The following is an 18,156-nucleotide window of genomic DNA, read 5'->3' as shown; positions in this document are numbered from 1 at the left end:
ACAGAGGAGGAGGTGTTTGCTGTCTTGAGGCAAATTAGGGTGGACAAATCCCAAGGGCCAGACAAGGTGTTCCCCTCGGATCCTGTGGGAGGCCATTGCAGAAACTGCAGGGTCCCCAGTAGGGATATTTAATAAAGCATCCTTAGCAACAGGTGAGATACTGGAGGATAGTTAATGTTGTTTCACTGTTTATCAAAGGCTTTAAGAATAAACCAGGAAATCATTTGCTGTTGAGCCTGACTTAAGCAGTGGTAAAGTTATTGGAAGACATTCGAAGAGACTGGATATGAGTATTTGGATAGACAAGGACTGATTAAGTGTAGTCAGCACAGCTTTGTAATATGTAGGTAGTGCCCAACCAATCTTAGAATATTTTGTAGAAGTTACCAGGGAAGTTTATGAAGGCAAGACTGTGGATGTTGCCTACATAGTCTTCAGCAAGGCATTTCACAAGGTCCCACATGGGAGTTTGGTTAAGAAGGTTCAGTCGCTTGGCATTTGAGATGAGTTAGTAAATTGGATTACACTTTAGCTTCACTGGAGAAGATATAGACAGTGGTAGTAGAGGGTTGACTGGAGGCTTGTGACCAGTGGACTGCCACAGGGATCAGTGCTGGGTCTGTTGTTCTTGGTCATCTATATCAATAATCTGGATTATAATGTGGTTAACTGGATCAGTAAATCTGAAGTGACACCAAGACTTGGGGTGTAGTTGATAGCAAAGAAGATGATCAAAGATTTGCAGCAGGATCTGGACCAGCTAGAAAAGTTGGTTGAAAAATGGTAGATGGAATTTAATGCAGTCGAATGTGAGGCATTGCACTTTGGGTGGACCAACCAGGGTAGGTCTTACACAGTGAGCAGTAGGGCACTGAGGAGTGTGGTGGAATAAAGGTCCATAATTCATTGAAAATGGCATAAAAGGTAGGTAAGGTCATAAAGAAAGCTTTTGGTACATTAGCCTTCATAAATCAAAATATTGAGTACAGGAGTTAGGATGTTATGTTGAAGTTGTATAAAACATTGGTGTAGCCTAATTTGGAGTTTTATGTGCAGCTTGGTCACCTACCTAAAGGAAAGATGTAAATAAGATTGGAAGAGTACAGAGAAAATTTACAAGGATGTTGCAGGGACTGGAGGACCTGCTTTATAAGGAAAGGTTGAATAGGTTAGAACTTTATTCCCTGGAACATAGAAGATTGAGGGGAGATTTCACAGAGGTATAGAAAATTATGAGGCATATAGGTAGGGTAAATGCAAGCAGGCTTTTTTTGGTGAGGTTGGTTCAACTAGAGGTCATGGGTTAAGAATGAAAGGTGAAATGTTTAACGGGAACATGAAGGGAAAAATGTTTACTCTGAGGGTGGTGAGTGTGGAACAAGCTGCCAGCATAAGTGGTGGATGTGATTTCAAAATTTAAGAGTAATTTGGATAGGTTTATGGATGAGAGTGGTAGGGACTAGGTGCAGGTCGATGAGGCTAGGCAGTTAAATGGTTCAGCATGGACCAGATGGGCCAAATGGCCTGCTTCTGTGCTGTAGTTTTCTATATCTCACATGTATCATCTATATCCCTCCATTCCCTTCATATTCACGGGCCTATCAAAAAGCACTTCAAACTCCACCAAACTGCCTGTTTCCACCATCTTTGGTAACCATTCCAGTACCCACTGTATTTCTCAATGCATAAAAAACACTTGATGCTCACATCACCCCTAAACTTCGCTCTCCCCCCAGCCAACCTTAAAAGTATATCCTCAGCTGTTTGACATTTCTACCTTTGCGAAAAGATTCTGTCTACTCCAGCTCTGCCAAAATCTAAGAAGTATTTGCTACGTAACTTTTGATTTAGAAACAGAAAACCTACAGCACGATACAGACCCTTCAGCCCACAATGCTGTGTGGAACATGTCCTTACCTGAGAAATTACCTAAGGTTACCCATAGCTCTCTATTTTTCTGAGTTCCATATACCTGCACAGGAGTCTCTTAAAAGACCCTATCGTATCCGCCTCCACCAGTGTCACCGGCAGTCATTCCACGCACTGACCACTCTCTGTGTAAAAATACTTAACCCAAAATCTCTGTACCTACTTCCAAACACCTTAAAACTGTGCCCTCTCATGCTAGCCATTTCAGCCCTGGGAAAAAGCCTCTGACTATCCACATGATCAATGCCTCTCATCATCTTATACACCTTTATCAGGTCACTTCTCATTCTCTGTCACTCCAAGGAGAAAAGGCTGAATTCACTCAACCTATTCTCATAAGGCATGCTCCCCAATCCAGGCAACATCCTTGTAAATCTCCTCTGCACCCTTTCTATGGCTTCCACATCCTTCCTGTAGTGAGGCAACCAGAACTGAGCACAGTACTCCGAGTGGGGTCTGACCAGAGTCCTATACAGCTGCAACATTACCTCTCAGCTCCTAAACTCAATCCCACAATTGACAAAGGCCAATGCACTGTATGCTTTCTTAACTACAGAGACAACCTGTGCAGCAGTTTTGAGTGTCCTATGGACTCGGACCCCAATATCCTTCTGATCTTCCAACTGCTAAGAGTGCTTTATCTAAGAAAGGATGTGCTGGCATTGGAAATGGTTCAAAGCAGGTTCTTGAAAATTATTGTGGTATTGAAAGGCTTATCACACAAGGAGTATTTGGTGGCTGTGGGCCTGTACTCACTAGAAATTGGAAGAATAAGGGGGGATCTCATGGAAACCTATCGAATGTTGTTGAAAGGCCTAGATAGGGTGGATGTGGAGAAGATGTTTCCTATAGTGGGGGAGTCTAGGACCAGAGGGCACAACTTCAATTTAGAATGGAAATCAGGAATTCCTTTAGCCACAGAGTGGTGAAACTGTACAATTCATTGCCACAGTCAGCTGCGGAGGCCAGGTCATTGAATGTATTTAAGGTGGGGGGTTGGTAGATTCTGGATACAGTAGGGTGTGAGAGGTTACGGAGAGAAGGCAGTAGGATGGGTTTGAGTGGGAAATGAATCCACTATATCTACTCCAGTGTTTTATGTTCTTACTACTTTTTAGGTAAATGCATTTTTGGGTGATTGGGAATATGTTTTACATAATTCCCTGAGCATTGGCAGCTAATCTGGTGAAAATCTCTAACCAGATTGGCTGCATAATGACACAGCTATACTGAACTTAATCTGGGTTTGATCCATCCTCTGGTGCTACCTGTGTGAAGTTTGCACATTTCCTCCAAATGCTCCAGTTTAGGCCCCCCTCCCCAAGATGTGTGGGTTGGTCTGTTAATTGGCCACTGAATTAACCCCAGTGTCGATGAGTCATGGGCTTTGGGAGAACTCAGTGCACTGAAGGGCAGGTTTACATCTGTATGATTGAACCAGGGAAATTCTGCTGTCTGTGATATTTGAGCTTTATCATGTATATCATGTATCGATATTTGAGCTTTATTATGGAAAAAATGCAGCTAAATTCGAATCTTAGTCAGACCCAGATTAGTAAAATTGCTGTATGATTTCCCTTCGAGCTATCAGCAAGAGTTTGAATATTGATGGCACGAACATCGGTTTCTCAAACTTCTGGTAATATCACCCACCCCCTTCACTAATTCTCATCCCCTTTTCCCTCTCTCACCTTATCTCCTTGCCTGCCCATCGCTTCCCTCTAGTCATCCTCCCCCTTTGCTTTCTTCCTTGGCCTTCTGTCTCTTTCACCAATCAACTTCCCAGCTCTTTACTTCATTCCTCCCCCTTCATATTTCACCAATCACGCTGTTTTACTCTCTCCTCCTCCCACCTTTTAAATCTACTCCTCAGCTTTCTTTCTCCAGTCCTGTTGATGGGTTTCAGCCTGAAACATCGACTGTACTTTTTCTCATAGATGCTGTCTGGCCTGCTGAGTTCCTCCAGCATTTTGTGTGTGTTGCTTGGATTTCTAGCATCTTCAGATTTTCTCTTGTTTGTGATTGAAAGGAATGGTTTCATTTTGAAAAGGCTTGGAGCCAAACAGTATTTTAAAGAGAAACTCGGCTTCAGACAACTTCTATTTAAATTGATGAAACACATACTGATATCTGAATGCTAGTTCTAATTTGTCTTCATCTTTTTTAATGAATAGTTAAGTTCTTAAGCAAGTGATTTCTATTTACTGAGGTTCGTCAGGTACTGAAATATAACTCACGGGAACTGATATACAAGTTAGAGTTACTTATTTCCTGAATCTAGCAATATTTTTCCTTTGTTCTTCCAACTTTCTTGACTTTGCCAAAGGTGCTGACAATTATTTAGAACTTTGACCAAATTTCTCTCTCTCTTCAGAGATATTTTAAGCTGTGCCTTATAATTAAAATTGCAGTGAGTCTAGATCCTAACATTACCTAAAGTCCACTGGACAATGGATGTCCTTTATTGGAGAGGTTAATGCACATCCTGATAGTTCTTCTGTAGTTTGGTCTATTGAAGCCATCACGCCTGGCCAACGCCATGGTGCAGCAGTTACTATTGCTGCTATAAAGCTCAAGAACTTCAGATTTGTGACTGGCCTTGGCTGCTGCCTATGTGGAATGCATTATGATCTAGTTGTGGACATGTGGCCTTTCTCCCACATCTCAAAGAATTGGAAGGTAAATTGGCCACTGTATCATTCAAGTACATATATTATCAAAGAATGTATAGATTAGACAACCTTCAGATTTGCTTGCTCACAGGTAGCTATAAAGCAAAAGTTCCCTAGTAAGTAGCAAAAGAATCGAAGAGGATGGCCATGTGAAAAAGAATAAGTTGCACTGCAGGGGATGATGAGAGGAACAATGGGATTTGTAGCTCTGCTGAGAGCCAGTATGGATCTGAAGTCTCTTCTGTGTCACAATAAGTAGGTATGGTTAATTAACCTTCCTGAGTTATGGAAAGCAAGCTTGCTTTTCCTATAACCATAATGTATTAGGAAAGATACACCTCAGACAAAAATTGGCCATCTGGAATTTACATTTTGATTTGAATAGGTTTCAGAATTGTATGCAAAAATGACAGGTTTACTGCTACTGTGGTGTTCCACAGGCAACTGCTCTGGGTCTCCTGCTCTTTGTGATTTTTATAAATGACTTGGATAAGGAAGGAAAAGGGTAGGTTAGTGAGTTTGCAGATGACATGAAGGTTGGCAGATTTGTGGATCATTTAGAAGATGACCCTCTCCTGTTAGACTGTTTAAGGTAATTTATTTTTTTATTCTTTCTTACTTCTCTTCTAATATTTGTATATCTGTGCACTTGTAATGCTACTGTGACACTGTAATTTCCTTTGGGATAATAAAGTATCTATAACGTATGAGAAACAAACATTTATTTTGTACTTAAAGAAAAAGTGTCAATAAAACAGTTAAAAATAGTGCAAAATAATAGCTGGTAAACAACATGATTTAGGAGTTGCACAAGGGCTACACCTTCAGTGCTTATTCACCTAAAATTTTCCAATCTGCGGGCCATGCCCTTTCAGAGACTTATATATAAAGTATTGGGGTGAACATTTTCTCAATATTTCAGTTGAACTGAAATACTTAGAAACAACTTCCTTGTAAGCATCAAGTCATGCCAACAATCTTTATCCTATCTCCTTTTTGTTGGATAAGATTGATATTCTGGTTCTTAAGAAATTTGCAGATTGTCACTAAAACATGCAGTCAACCCACTGCCAAATTCAACCCTGAGATTCATTTTCTTGCGGGCATACTCAATGGATACATAATAATAACCATAATAGAATCGATGAAAAGCTGCTCCAACTTGGGCATTCAACCAGTGTGGAAAAGATACTAATTGTGCAAATACAAAATGAAAGAATTAATAATAAATAAATAAGCAACAAATATTGGGAATATGAAATGAAGAGTCCTTGAAAATGAGTCCACAGGTTGTGGGAACATTTCAATTATGGGGCAAGTGAAGTTGAGTGAAGTTTCTCCTTTGATTCAGTAGCCTGATGCCTGAGGGGTAATAACTGTTCCTGAATCTGGTGATGTGAGTTCTGAAGCTCCTGTACCTTCTCCCTGATGGCAGCAGTGAGATGAGCAGCAAAATGCTGGCAGTGTGGTGAATAACGTTAGTGATCTGCAGGTACAAACAGCATTATGGGATTGTGATGCAGCGATGATAATGGAAAAATCGACAGAAAATTTTAAAAGTTCTGCAGTTGCTGCAAATCTGAAATTAAGAGAAAATGTTCAATGCTGAGAAAAGAGTATTAACAATTAAGGCTAAAGGCTTTGATCAGAACTGGAAAAAATGAGAAAACCAAGTATGTTTTAAGTTGTGAAGAAGAGTGGGGTAGAGAGAATAAGGGGAATGTTTATGATAGGTAGAGACCAAGATTATCTAAGTGACAACAATGCTGCATTTTTTGTTAAGTAACAAAAGGTGATGAATGTGTGATGTTCACAATTGATCAGCCTGGAGGAATATAAATAGAAGGATGACTTTCATATCCTACATTGACTGCCACTCATAGGACCTCTATTTCCTGCACATCCACTTCTCTTACTGGCCCTAAACTCATGGAACTGATGTCACCTGTGTTGCCGTTAAACACCCCAAATTGCATAACTCGCCAAATATAACACATCTGACAAGGACAACTGCCATGTGGGAGTTGTTTAAAGACCAGTTCAGGAGCAGCATACACCAGTAACAAGGAAGGAAAAGGACGATGAAGTAAGGGGATAAGAGAGGTTGTGAATTTACTCTTTAAGAAAAAAGGAATCTTGCAGGATTTTTGAAATTAAAATCAGATAGGGCCCATGAGAAATATAAAAGCAGGAAAGACCTCAAGCAAGGGATTAGGAGGGACAAAAGAGGCCATGAAATATCCTTGACAAATAGAATTAAAGTGAATCCCAAAGCATTTTATACTTATATTAGAAACAAGAATTAGAATGAGTTTATTATTAACACATGTGCCAAGATAAGGTGAAAAGCTTATCTTGCATACTGTTCATACTGATCAAATCACTGCACAGTGCGTTGAGGTAGAACATGGTAACACAATAATAATGTGGAATTAAGGCAAACAGCTACAGAGAAAGTACAGTGCAGGTAAGGAGAGGCTACGACCACTCGAGGATAAAGCAGGGAACTTATGCCTGGAGTCAGAGGATGTGTGCAAGGTACTAAATGAGTAATTTGCATCAGTATTCACCAACTAGAAGACATGGAGGTTAGTGAGAGTAGTGTGGGGAATGCTAATGCTCTAGAGCACTTTGAATTCAAGAAGAAGCTGGTGCTGGTTCTCTTGAAGATGATTAGATGGGTAAGTCACAGTCTGATGGAATATATCCATGTTATTGAATGATGCAAGAGAGGAGAATGCTGGGGCCTTGATGAAGATTCTCACTAGCAATATACAAGGTCCCAAGAACTGCAAAGAAAACAATGTTGTTCCTTTATTTAGGAAGGGAAATTAGATAATTTAGGCAATCATCTGCCGGAAGTAAATTCCTTGTATGTGTACAGGTACTTGGCGATTAAAGTCTGATTCTGATTCTGATTGTAGGCTGGTGAGTCTCATATCAATGGTGGGAAGCTATTGTAGGCAAGCCACAGATAGTGAGTGAATTAACACAATGAAAAATCCTGTTAGACTTCGTCCTCCTCAATCTAAGCTTTTGAGCTGTATCTATTCATGAAAATATTGATAGAACTGAGGCACCTGCTTCTCTTTATGGCTATCAAGCATAGGGACAAATCCTGGAGAAATTAAGGGCATCCTAGGAGCAGCACTGGGTACATAATCCTGGTGAAGCAACCAAATGGCTTCCATGACACTATCTCAGCAACTGTGGAGCTCTGCAGATCAGGTATGAGACATTAGGCTGAAATATTTGTGCCTATCTTTAGTCAATGATAGGGTGTTTTTGGGGTTTAACAAATACAGTAAATAACTTCAGCAACTGACTTCAGCTACCATCTTCAAATATGAATATAGACTGTAGATTAAATTTAAAATGCAGCTTGAAAAATGGGTTTCTAAAATCCATGAATCAACGTTAATGGGAATACCAGGCAATGCTGATTAAAATACATTTAGGTGTCTATGATGGGAGCAAAGCGGGAGTTGTGAAGTCTGTGTGTGGTTCAAAGGAAGCATTGTGGATGCATTGTTAAGATGGAATTGTCCTTTGATCTTTAGCACATAAAATGTCATGTAGTGTTGGGACAAGCAGACCTCTTGTGTCTCATTTTGTCCATTAAAGAGACTACTTCATATCTAAGAGTACTTCTCTCCAGTGACTTTGTTCATGCAACAACAGCCAGTAATGACATATGCTTGATCTCTTTCTACCTCCAGCTCAATTAGTGCATGAAACAGCCTATGGCTATTGGAATTCACTTCACAGATACTAAAAAGTAGCACTAGATATTGTAGACGTAGTGTAATACAACATTTTGGCTCAGGACCTAAAGACTTGTGCTTCAGAATGAGTTACCAATCTAGCCTAGCTATGTGTTAAACATTAAATACTGAGATCTAAATGGTAATTGCAGAAAGGATTAAGACTTTCACTTAATTTTATTTCATAAATCTAAAACAATTCTTACATTTTAATTGGTCTATTGATCCTTTTTATTTTGAATGATTCAGAAAACCAGGCACTTTCAAGTAAATCCAAAACCATTTACGTGTTTGGGGGCAGGGAAGAGATGAACCAAGCAAATTTGAGGACAAGGTGGAGGTTAATAAAATTGATGAGATCAGCATGGGTGCAGAAAGGAATACCAGTGCAGTAGGTAGTCAATGTAGCTGAGGAAATTCCCTGCAAGCACTGCAAGCAGGACAAGTGATATACCTGCCCCTGTACCACCTCTGTTACCACCTTCCAGGGCCCCTAATAGTCCTTCCAGGTGAGGTGACACTTCACCTGTGAATCTGTTAGTCATGTAAAGAGAGTCATCTCATCTGTTAGAGATATCTGATGCTCCTGGTGCAGCATCCTCTACATCGGTGAGACCTGGCATAAGTTGGGGGACCACTTCGTCAAGCTCCTTTGCTCCATCTGCTACAAAAGACAGGATTTCCTGGTGGCCACACATTTTAATTCTACTTCCCATTCTCATTCCAACATGTCAGTCCATGGACTATTCTATGGTCATGATGAGGCTATTCTTAGGTTGGAATAGCAATACATATTCCATATTGGAAACCTCCAACCTGATGGCATGAAGATCAACTTCTCTAACTTCTGGTAATTTCTTCCCACACCCTCTTTTTCTCTTTTCCCACTCCCCATTCTAGCTCCCCTCTTAACCCTTTTCTTCTCCTCACTTGCCCATCCCTCTGGTGCTTTCCTCCTCCCCTTTCCACTGTCCTCTCTCCTGTCAGATTCTTTCTTCTTCAGTCTATTCTCTACCCTCTGCTACCTATTACCTCCCTGCTTCTCACTTCATCCCTCTCTCCCACCCACCCACCTTCCCCTTTAACTGGTTTCAACTTTCACCCGCCAGCTTGCACTCCTTCCCCTTTCTTCTCATTTTTATTCTGGCTTCTTCCCCCCTCCCACCCCCCCCTTTCCAGTCCTGATGAAGGGTCCTAGTCTGAAGCAGCAATTCCTCTCCATAGATGCTGTCAGAAATGCAGAGTTCCTCCAGTATTTTGTGTCGCTCTGGATTTCCAGCATTCGCAGAATCTCTTGTGTTTACAAATTTCTCTATTTTTGGAATAGGATAGCAGGTCAACACTGGTAGATCCTCTTAAATTGAATCCATCATGGGTAAAGCTCTCCCCACCATTGAGCATATCTACACAAAATGCTGTCGTAGGAAAGCAGCATCCATCATCAGGGACCCCCAGCACCCAGATGATGCTCTCCTCTCACTGCTGCCATCAGGAAGAAGGTACAGGAGCCTTGGAACTCACAGCACCAGGTTCAGGAACAGTTAAAACCACTCAACCATCAGGCTCTTGAACCAAAGGGGCTAGCTTCACTGAGTTACACTTGCCCCATCATTGAAATGTCCTCACAGCCCATGGATTCACTTTCCAGGGCTCTTTATCTCACGTTTTTGATATTGATTAATTATTATTTCTTTCCTTTTGTATTTGTATAGTTTGGTGTGGTTTTTCATTGATTCTGTTATGGTTATTATTCTGTGGATTTATCGAATATGCCCACAAGTAAATGCACCTGAGAGTTGGATAAGGTGACATATATGTATTTAGATAATAAATTTACTTTGAACTTTATATTTACCTGATGAGTCACGATGAATACAGACAGCCAACCACAGGCAGGAAACTGAAAATAGTCAACACAGGCAAATGCTGATATATCAAACTACTTGCAATCATCAACAAAGTGAAACCAGGTGTCAACCAACAAGTGCCAAACACACCTGACTGTCAGAATGTGGCTTAAACAGATCCAAGTAAAACTGAAGTCAATGGGAAACAGCAGGGAACTTCTCATTTCTAGTATAGAGAATGTAGATTACCTCAAGCCCAAAGCATCCACAACAGTGTGCCAGGCCCAACCATCTTTAAATAGATCATCAATGACCATCCATTCATCACAAGGCTGGAAACAGCTATGATTGCTGATGATTAAACAATGTTCTTTCTATTCACAGGTACTCAGGCAATAAAACATTCTATGTATCACGTAAGATCTGGACAACATTCAGCCTTCATTGGCAAGTAGTATACTCACCCCATAAGTGTCAAACAATGACAATCTCCATCAAAAGTTTCAATTATTTCCCCATTCAGTCATAGCTCAACTTCAATTGCCAAATCCCACACAAATCAATATCCCTATGGTCAATGTTGACCAGAAATGCAGCTCCATGTGTAATTTCCAGGAGTGGAGAGAAATTTAGTGAAAATTGTTTCTTCTAAGGATGGCTTAGATTTAGATCTCAATGCTTGAAAGGATGATAGGAGCAGAAGTTCTGAAGGCAGTCTGAAAGGTACCTAACATTTGACATGCCATAACATTTTATACAATTGGTTATTATCCTAACTGTATTTTCCTGTGCTATACACAATATCTATGGTTCTATGAATTAATATACTTAATGGCTACCAAAAACAGCTTTGCCATCTACAAACTATGTCCGTTTTTCTACTGAACTGCATTATCACATACAAATAAATACAAACCATTTAAATCTCATGCAGGAATTACCTGTTCATTAATCATTGTGAACTTTTACAAGATCATATTTAATTTCAATATTCCAACAAATAATGCTTAATTTTACAAACAATATTCATTATAGTCATGGGATCAGCATGGAAACAGCCATTTATTTCACTATCTTTTTACTAATGAGTGCGCACCAATCTGCACTAGTCTCATCTCAGAGTCATAGAACACCTTCAGATTAACCTTAATCCCATCTAGCTCTGATATTTTCTGACTCCCTTTTGCCTTTCTAGTTTCCTTTTAAAGAATTTCCCTACACTTTTTGTACTCCTGATAGGCCTTGTGTCTTTAGCTCTCCACACCTGCAATGTTTCCTTTTCTCTCTTTATCCATTCCTCACTGACCTTCAACATCCAGGATCCTCTGAGCTTGTTACCCCTCGATTTTAACTTTTTAGGAAAATGTTGGCCTTGCAATTTTGCTATTTATTCTTTGAGAAACAGATGCAGACCTCCCTGCAGACAGGCGTTTCCAGTCCTATCTTATTCTGATAAAATTGCCCTTTTAAGATGTTTAATATCCTATTTTCACACAGAATAATCTCAGAGATCAATGGAATTTCCAGACATTTGTGCATACAGCTTCCGTGATTCCCATGGAGTGTCACCTGGTTTTTCGGGGAATGAGGTTCCCAATAGTGAAAGACAGAGAAGTTGTTGTGGCTACTTGCCTGTAGGTATAAGCAGATATGTGGACAAGTTAGCAAAATTCATAGGGAAGGCCATCTATTTCCAATATTCCACAGGGCCAAACCATTTCAAAAATACATAATTATAAGATTTACAATTTCAAATATTGTTATCACATTCATCTTTCTTTGGACTGCTTCTCCTTGCAAAGTGCTTGGAACACCAGCTAGTTGTAATTAAAAGTTTAAAGTTCAAAGTAAATTTATTATCAAAGTACATATATGATAGCATATACAGCCCTGAGATTTATTTTCTTGCAGGCATTCTCAATAAATCCATAATAGAAAAATAACCATGACTTCAGAATCAGCTGTGACATTACTGGCATATGTCATGAAATTTGTTGTTATGCAGCAGCAGTACATAATAATACATAATAATAAAAATCTGTAAATTACAGTAAATATATATGTATATAAAGTAAAATTAAATAAATAATGCAACAAAAGAGATAAAAAGTAGCGAGGTAGTGTACATGGGTTCAATGTCCATCCGCATATGAGGGAAGAAGCTACAGTCTTCCTGAATTATTGAGTTTGTGCCATTAAACACGTTTCTCCTCTCTGTGGTAGCAATGAGAAGAGGGCATGTCCTGGACGATGGGGATCCTTAATGATGGATGCCACCTTTTTGAGGCATTGCTCCTTGAACATGTTCTGCATGCCAGGGAGGCTAGTGCCTATGATGGAGCTGACTAAGCTCATAACTTTCTGCAGCTTCTTTCGGTCCTGTGGCCCCTCCCCATACCAGACAGCGATGCAGCCAGGTAGAATACTCTCCATGGTGCATCTGTAGAAATGTGAGAGTGTCTTTGGTGACAAACCAAATCCCCTCAAACACCTGGTGAAATATAGCCACTGTTGTGCCTTCTCTGCAACTGCATGGATATGCTGGACCCAGGATAGATCCTCAGAGATGTTGACACCCAGGGACTTGAAATTGCTCACCCTTTCCACTTCTGATCCCTCGACAGGGACAGGTGTGTATATCCTCGTCTTATCATTTTTGAAATCCACAATCAATTCTTTGGTCTTCCTGATGCTGAGTGCAATGTTGTTGATGTGATACCACTCAACCAGCTGATCTAAACCTCTGCTGTATGCCTTCTCGTCACCGTTCGAAGTTGTGCCATCAGCAAATTTCTAGATGGCATTTGAGCTGTGGCTAGCCACATAGTCATGGGTGGAGGCAGAGCAGAGCAGTGGGCTAAGCACACATCCATGAGGTACACTCAAAAGAATCAATGAAAGAGCGCACCAACTGAGCATTCAACCAGTGTGCAAAAGACAACAAAAGAAATAAATAAAAATAACAAATACTGTAAATAAGCAATAAATATCAAGAACATGAGATGAAGAGTCCTTGAAAACGTGCCCATTGGGAATGCATCCTTGAAAATGGGAACATTTCAGTGATGGGGCAAATGAAGTTGAGTAAAGTTATCCCCTTTGGTTCAAGAGCCTGATGGTTGAGGCGTAACCTGGTGATGTGAGTCCTGAAGCTCCTGTACCTTCTTCCTGGTGGCATCAGCGAGAAGAGAGCACAATCTGAGTGGTGGGGATCCCTGACAATGGATGCTGCTTTCCTATGATAATATTCCAGGTAGATGTGCTCAATGGTTGGGAGGGTTTTACCCATGATAGACTGGGCCTTATCTACAACATCTTGTAGGATTTTCCATTCAAGGATATTGGTGTTTCCATACCTGGCTGTGCTGTAGCCAGTCAATATACTCTCCACTACACATCTATAGAAATTTGTCAAAGTTTTACATGCCGTGCTGAATCTTTGCAATCTCCTAAGGAAGTAGAGGTGCCTCTGTGCTGTTTTTGTCATTGCACTTACATGCTGGGCCCAGTATATGTCCTCTGAAATGAAACACCAAGGAATTTAAAGTTGCTGACCCTCTCCACCTCTGATCCTCTGATGAGGACTGGCTCGTGGACCTCTGGATTCCTCCTCCTTAAGTCAATAATCAGTTCCTTGGTCTTGCTGACTTTGAACAAGAGGTTGTAGTTGTGGCATCACTCTGTCAGATTTTCAAGCTCAGATTTGTCACCACCTTTGATTCGGCCTATAACAGTGATGTCATCAGTAAACCTGAATATGACATTAGAGCTGTGCTTAGTCACACAGTCAGACGTGTAAAGCAAGTAGAGCAAGGGGCTAAGCAGTCAGCCTTGCGCTGGACCTGTGCTCATGGAGATTGCGGAGGAGATGTTGTTGCCAATCCGAACTGAATGGGGTCAGCAAGTGAGGAAATCGAGGATCCAATCACAAAAGGAGGTATTATGGCCAAGGTCTTGAAACTTACTGATTAGTTTTGAGGGGGTGACAGTATTGAAAAGTCAATAAAGAGCATTTGAATGCATCTTTGCTGTCCCGATGTACCAGGGATGAGTGAAGAGCCAACAGAATGGCATCTGCTGTGGACCTGTTGCACTGGCTGGCAAATTGGAGTGGATCCAAGTCGACTCTCAGGCAGGAGTTGATTATGTTTTATCACCAAACTCTCAAAACACTTCATTACTGTCGGTGTAAGTGCTACTGGATGATAGTCATTGAGGTGGTTACCACCTATTTTACTTAGGCACAGCCTACTTCAAGCAGGGGGGGTACCTCAGGCTGCCAAAGCGAGAGGTTAAAGACATCAGTGAACACTCCAGCCAGATGATCAGCAAAGGTCTTCACTACTTGGCTAGTTACCCCATCTAGCCCAGCTGCTTTCCTAGGGTTCACCCTCCTGAAAGATGCATGCACATTGGCCTCAGAGATGGAAATCACAGGATCATCTGGGGCAGTGGGAGCTTGTGATCATTCCTCCATTTTTTGATGGTCAAAGAAAGCATAGAAGGCATGGAGCTCAACTGGAAGCCAAGCCCTGTTGTCACCTGTGTCACTTATTTTACTTTGAAAGAGGTGACAGCAGTCAAACCCTGCCTCAACTTCCAAGCATCCTTCGTTGATTCAAGTTTAGTCCGGAATTGCCACTTCGCCCGTGAGACGGCTTGCCTATGATCTGGCCCTCAGCAAATTGTGGATCCCAGAGTTCATCCAGGGATTCTGGTTGGGGAAGACTCCGAATGATTTTTTGGGGACACACTTGTCTACACCTGCTTCGATAAAGTCTATAACAACCATGGTATATTCTTTCAGATCCACGGATGACTAGTATCTTGTTTCATCAGGGAAGCATCTGTAAGTATTGGCATCTGATAGAATGTGTTATCATCCAGGCAAATGACCCATAGGAATCAGCATCACTCATGCAGTGATTGGTGAGGATGGTTAAACTGCTACGCTGACTGCATGGTCTCTCATATCCATCAATCTAGTACCAAAATGGTGATGGCTACAGAAGACTGCCCCAAGAAGTCATTGTTGAAGATCTCAACCAGACTGCGCTGAGGACGTCTACTCAGTAAGAGCCTGCTGACGCCAAACAACAGAATAATAAAGAGACCCTCTATTTCTCAGCCAGCAAACACCCTCAACAGCTTGATGAAAATGAGCAGAAGATCCAGGAGTTAGTTACTCATAAAGGCAAGACAATCTTCTACTGAAAGTACCATTAGGTTTCATGGGTTCAATTTTTACAGATACCCATAAGTTGATTTTGTCTATAAGTCAGAAAATCTACAAAAATCACTCAGTATGGTAACCATACTTCCACAGAATTTAAATGAATGGCATAAAAGCACATAAAACTGAAAAGAAATACCAGGGAAGGAGTTGACAAGAATGGGAAGAGAATAGGTTGCAGGTAAAATTAATGGGGGAATGAGATTTCTCTTGGAGCCGGCATGAAGTTGATGGGCTGAAATGGCCTCCTTCTGTGTTGTAAGTCATAGAGGCATAGACCAGTGGGCCACCCATCCATATTATTCACATCTCCCTGCAGATGGCCACTAGTTCTCTAAGCCTAGGTGATTCAAGGTAGACACCTTTTAAGTGCTGTCAGTGATCACACTCTCTCAGGCAGTGCATTCCAGATACTTACCATTAACTGGGAGAAAAAGAACTCCCTCAGATTCTCTCTAAATCTTTTATCCCTTACCTTAAGTCCCTTTTACCGCGAGTCACCCCAACCACAAACTGTTCCAGATGCTACCATCCAGGAAACGGTACTGCAGTATAAAGGCAGGGACCACAGACTCCGGGACAGCTTCTTCCACCAGGCCATCAGACTGATTAATTTATGCTGACACAATGTAGTTCTATGGTATACTGACTATCCTGTTGTACGTAATACTTATTATAAATTACTATAATTGCACATTTGAACGAAGATGTAACGTAAAGGTTTTTACTCCTCATGTAGGATGAAGGATGTAAGTAATAAAGTCAATTCAATTCAATCTATGATCTCTAGTTTCATCTGACTGTGATATGAGGTTCCTCATTGATACCTTGATCTTTTACTTTCTGTGTCCCAGAGTAATCAGACCTAGCCTCTTTCATCTCTCCTAACAAGAAATACTCCATCCTGGGCAATGTACTGGTGATTCTCTCCAGCACTATCACATAAATATACACGCCCTACACAGTCTAATGTCAATAGATAACATACATTTCTTGTTGAGACAGAGTGGATTATCAGGCTCTACCAATAGGATGATTCCTTACCAAACATCTTCCTCCAAACATTCTGCTACAGCCAACTTAATTCCATCTGATCTCTTTCTGGTGGTCTAACAAGGTCTTACTTCTATCCACAGTACCCTATAGAAGTGTATGTGGTAAAGATGATGCAACTTCTTGTTTTGTTCATGCCACTGTCCCTTTCCTCTTGGGGTTTCAATTAAAAAGTTGCTCTTGCTGAAATCTTATTTGATTTGACTTCTTTGACATTCATGGCTAACACGAGAGGGCACAGTTTTAAGGTGCTTGGAAGTAGGTACAGAGGAGATATCAGGGGTAAGTTTTTTTACACAGAGAGTGGTGAGTGTGTGGAATGGGCTGCTGACGATGGTGGTGGAGGCGGATACGATAGGATCTTTTAAGAGACTCTTGGATAGGTACATGGAGCTTAAAAAAAAGAGGGCTATGGGGAACCCGAGGTAATTTCTAAGGTAAGGGCATGTTTGGCACAGGTTTGTGGGCTGAAGGGCCTGTATTGTGTTGTAGGTTTTCTCTGTTCTATGTTTAATTTCTTCCATGTGAAATACTGGATATATGAAAAATCTTTATGAGATTCTTTAAAAAGTCTCAACTGCTTTTCCAGGGTCTTTATATAAGTCTGGTTTCATGGCCATAGAAGAAGGTTGAAATGGCAAAATTATAGCTTTTCCATTTCCATTTTGAAGTTACACTGTGGATTCCAGTTAATTGGGACACATCAGGTCCAGTACATTTTGGCCCAGTTAAGCAGCTGCCTCAATTAGTCAAAGTTTCATGGAAATACAGTTAAAAAGATATAAAAATTAAATATGGAACAAATTTGAAACTATCATTACTACTAAAGTACTATAAAACTGTGTTTTAGTTCTTGATAGTTATCAAAGGAGGAATTCATCCAGAGTACGTGTTTGTTTGATTGAACAAAATCAGTGCAGACACCTAGTGTAGATAATAGACAGCATTCACACAATGCTATTAACAATCAAATCCTTCAAATCTTCATTTTCATTGTAACATTCAAGATAATTGTCAATACCTTCAAATTCTTCAAAGTTCCTAATCTGTTTCATTTTCACTCCCGGCTGCTTCTGGCTTGAAAGTGCAGTGAGCAAAGCAGTTCTGAATTGGTTACTGCTTGATTCTCACCAACCATCAGCGAGGAAAATCATGGCTCTTTGAACACATGTGCATGCAACTGATCCTAATTTAAAAACTGTTCACTCTAAGCACGGTGCAGTTTCTAAAAGCTACACAAATACACACATCTGACACTAGTTAGAAACTGTTCTTGAACAGTACCTGCCACAATTAAGTGGCATAGTGTCCCAAATAAATGAAAGGAATCCCAACTATTTTCTTGATTGGATTTTATTCTTTAGAAGTTGTCCCAAATAAGCAGCTGCCCTGATTAAATGATGGCTCAATTAACTGGAATCCACCGTGTTTGGATTTGTTGCTTGTCTGATGTTATCGGCTAGGATTGTATTTTTTAAATAAGAAATCAAAAGGGATTAACAACCTGCGCACATAAAATTAGATTTGCAAGGTCTGCAGCTATGTCATTAAAGTTAGTTATGCTGGTTTCACTATTCTTATCTGATCTTTTTATGTTGAAAACTGCTGTAAAATTTAATTTTCATAATTATATACTGATTGCTATGACTGCTATTTTC

The sequence above is a fragment of the Hypanus sabinus genome, chromosome 10 (genome assembly GCF_030144855.1).
Source record: "Hypanus sabinus isolate sHypSab1 chromosome 10, sHypSab1.hap1, whole genome shotgun sequence".
NCBI lineage: Eukaryota > Metazoa > Chordata > Chondrichthyes > Myliobatiformes > Dasyatidae > Hypanus > Hypanus sabinus.
This window is presented reverse-complemented; position numbering follows the sequence as displayed.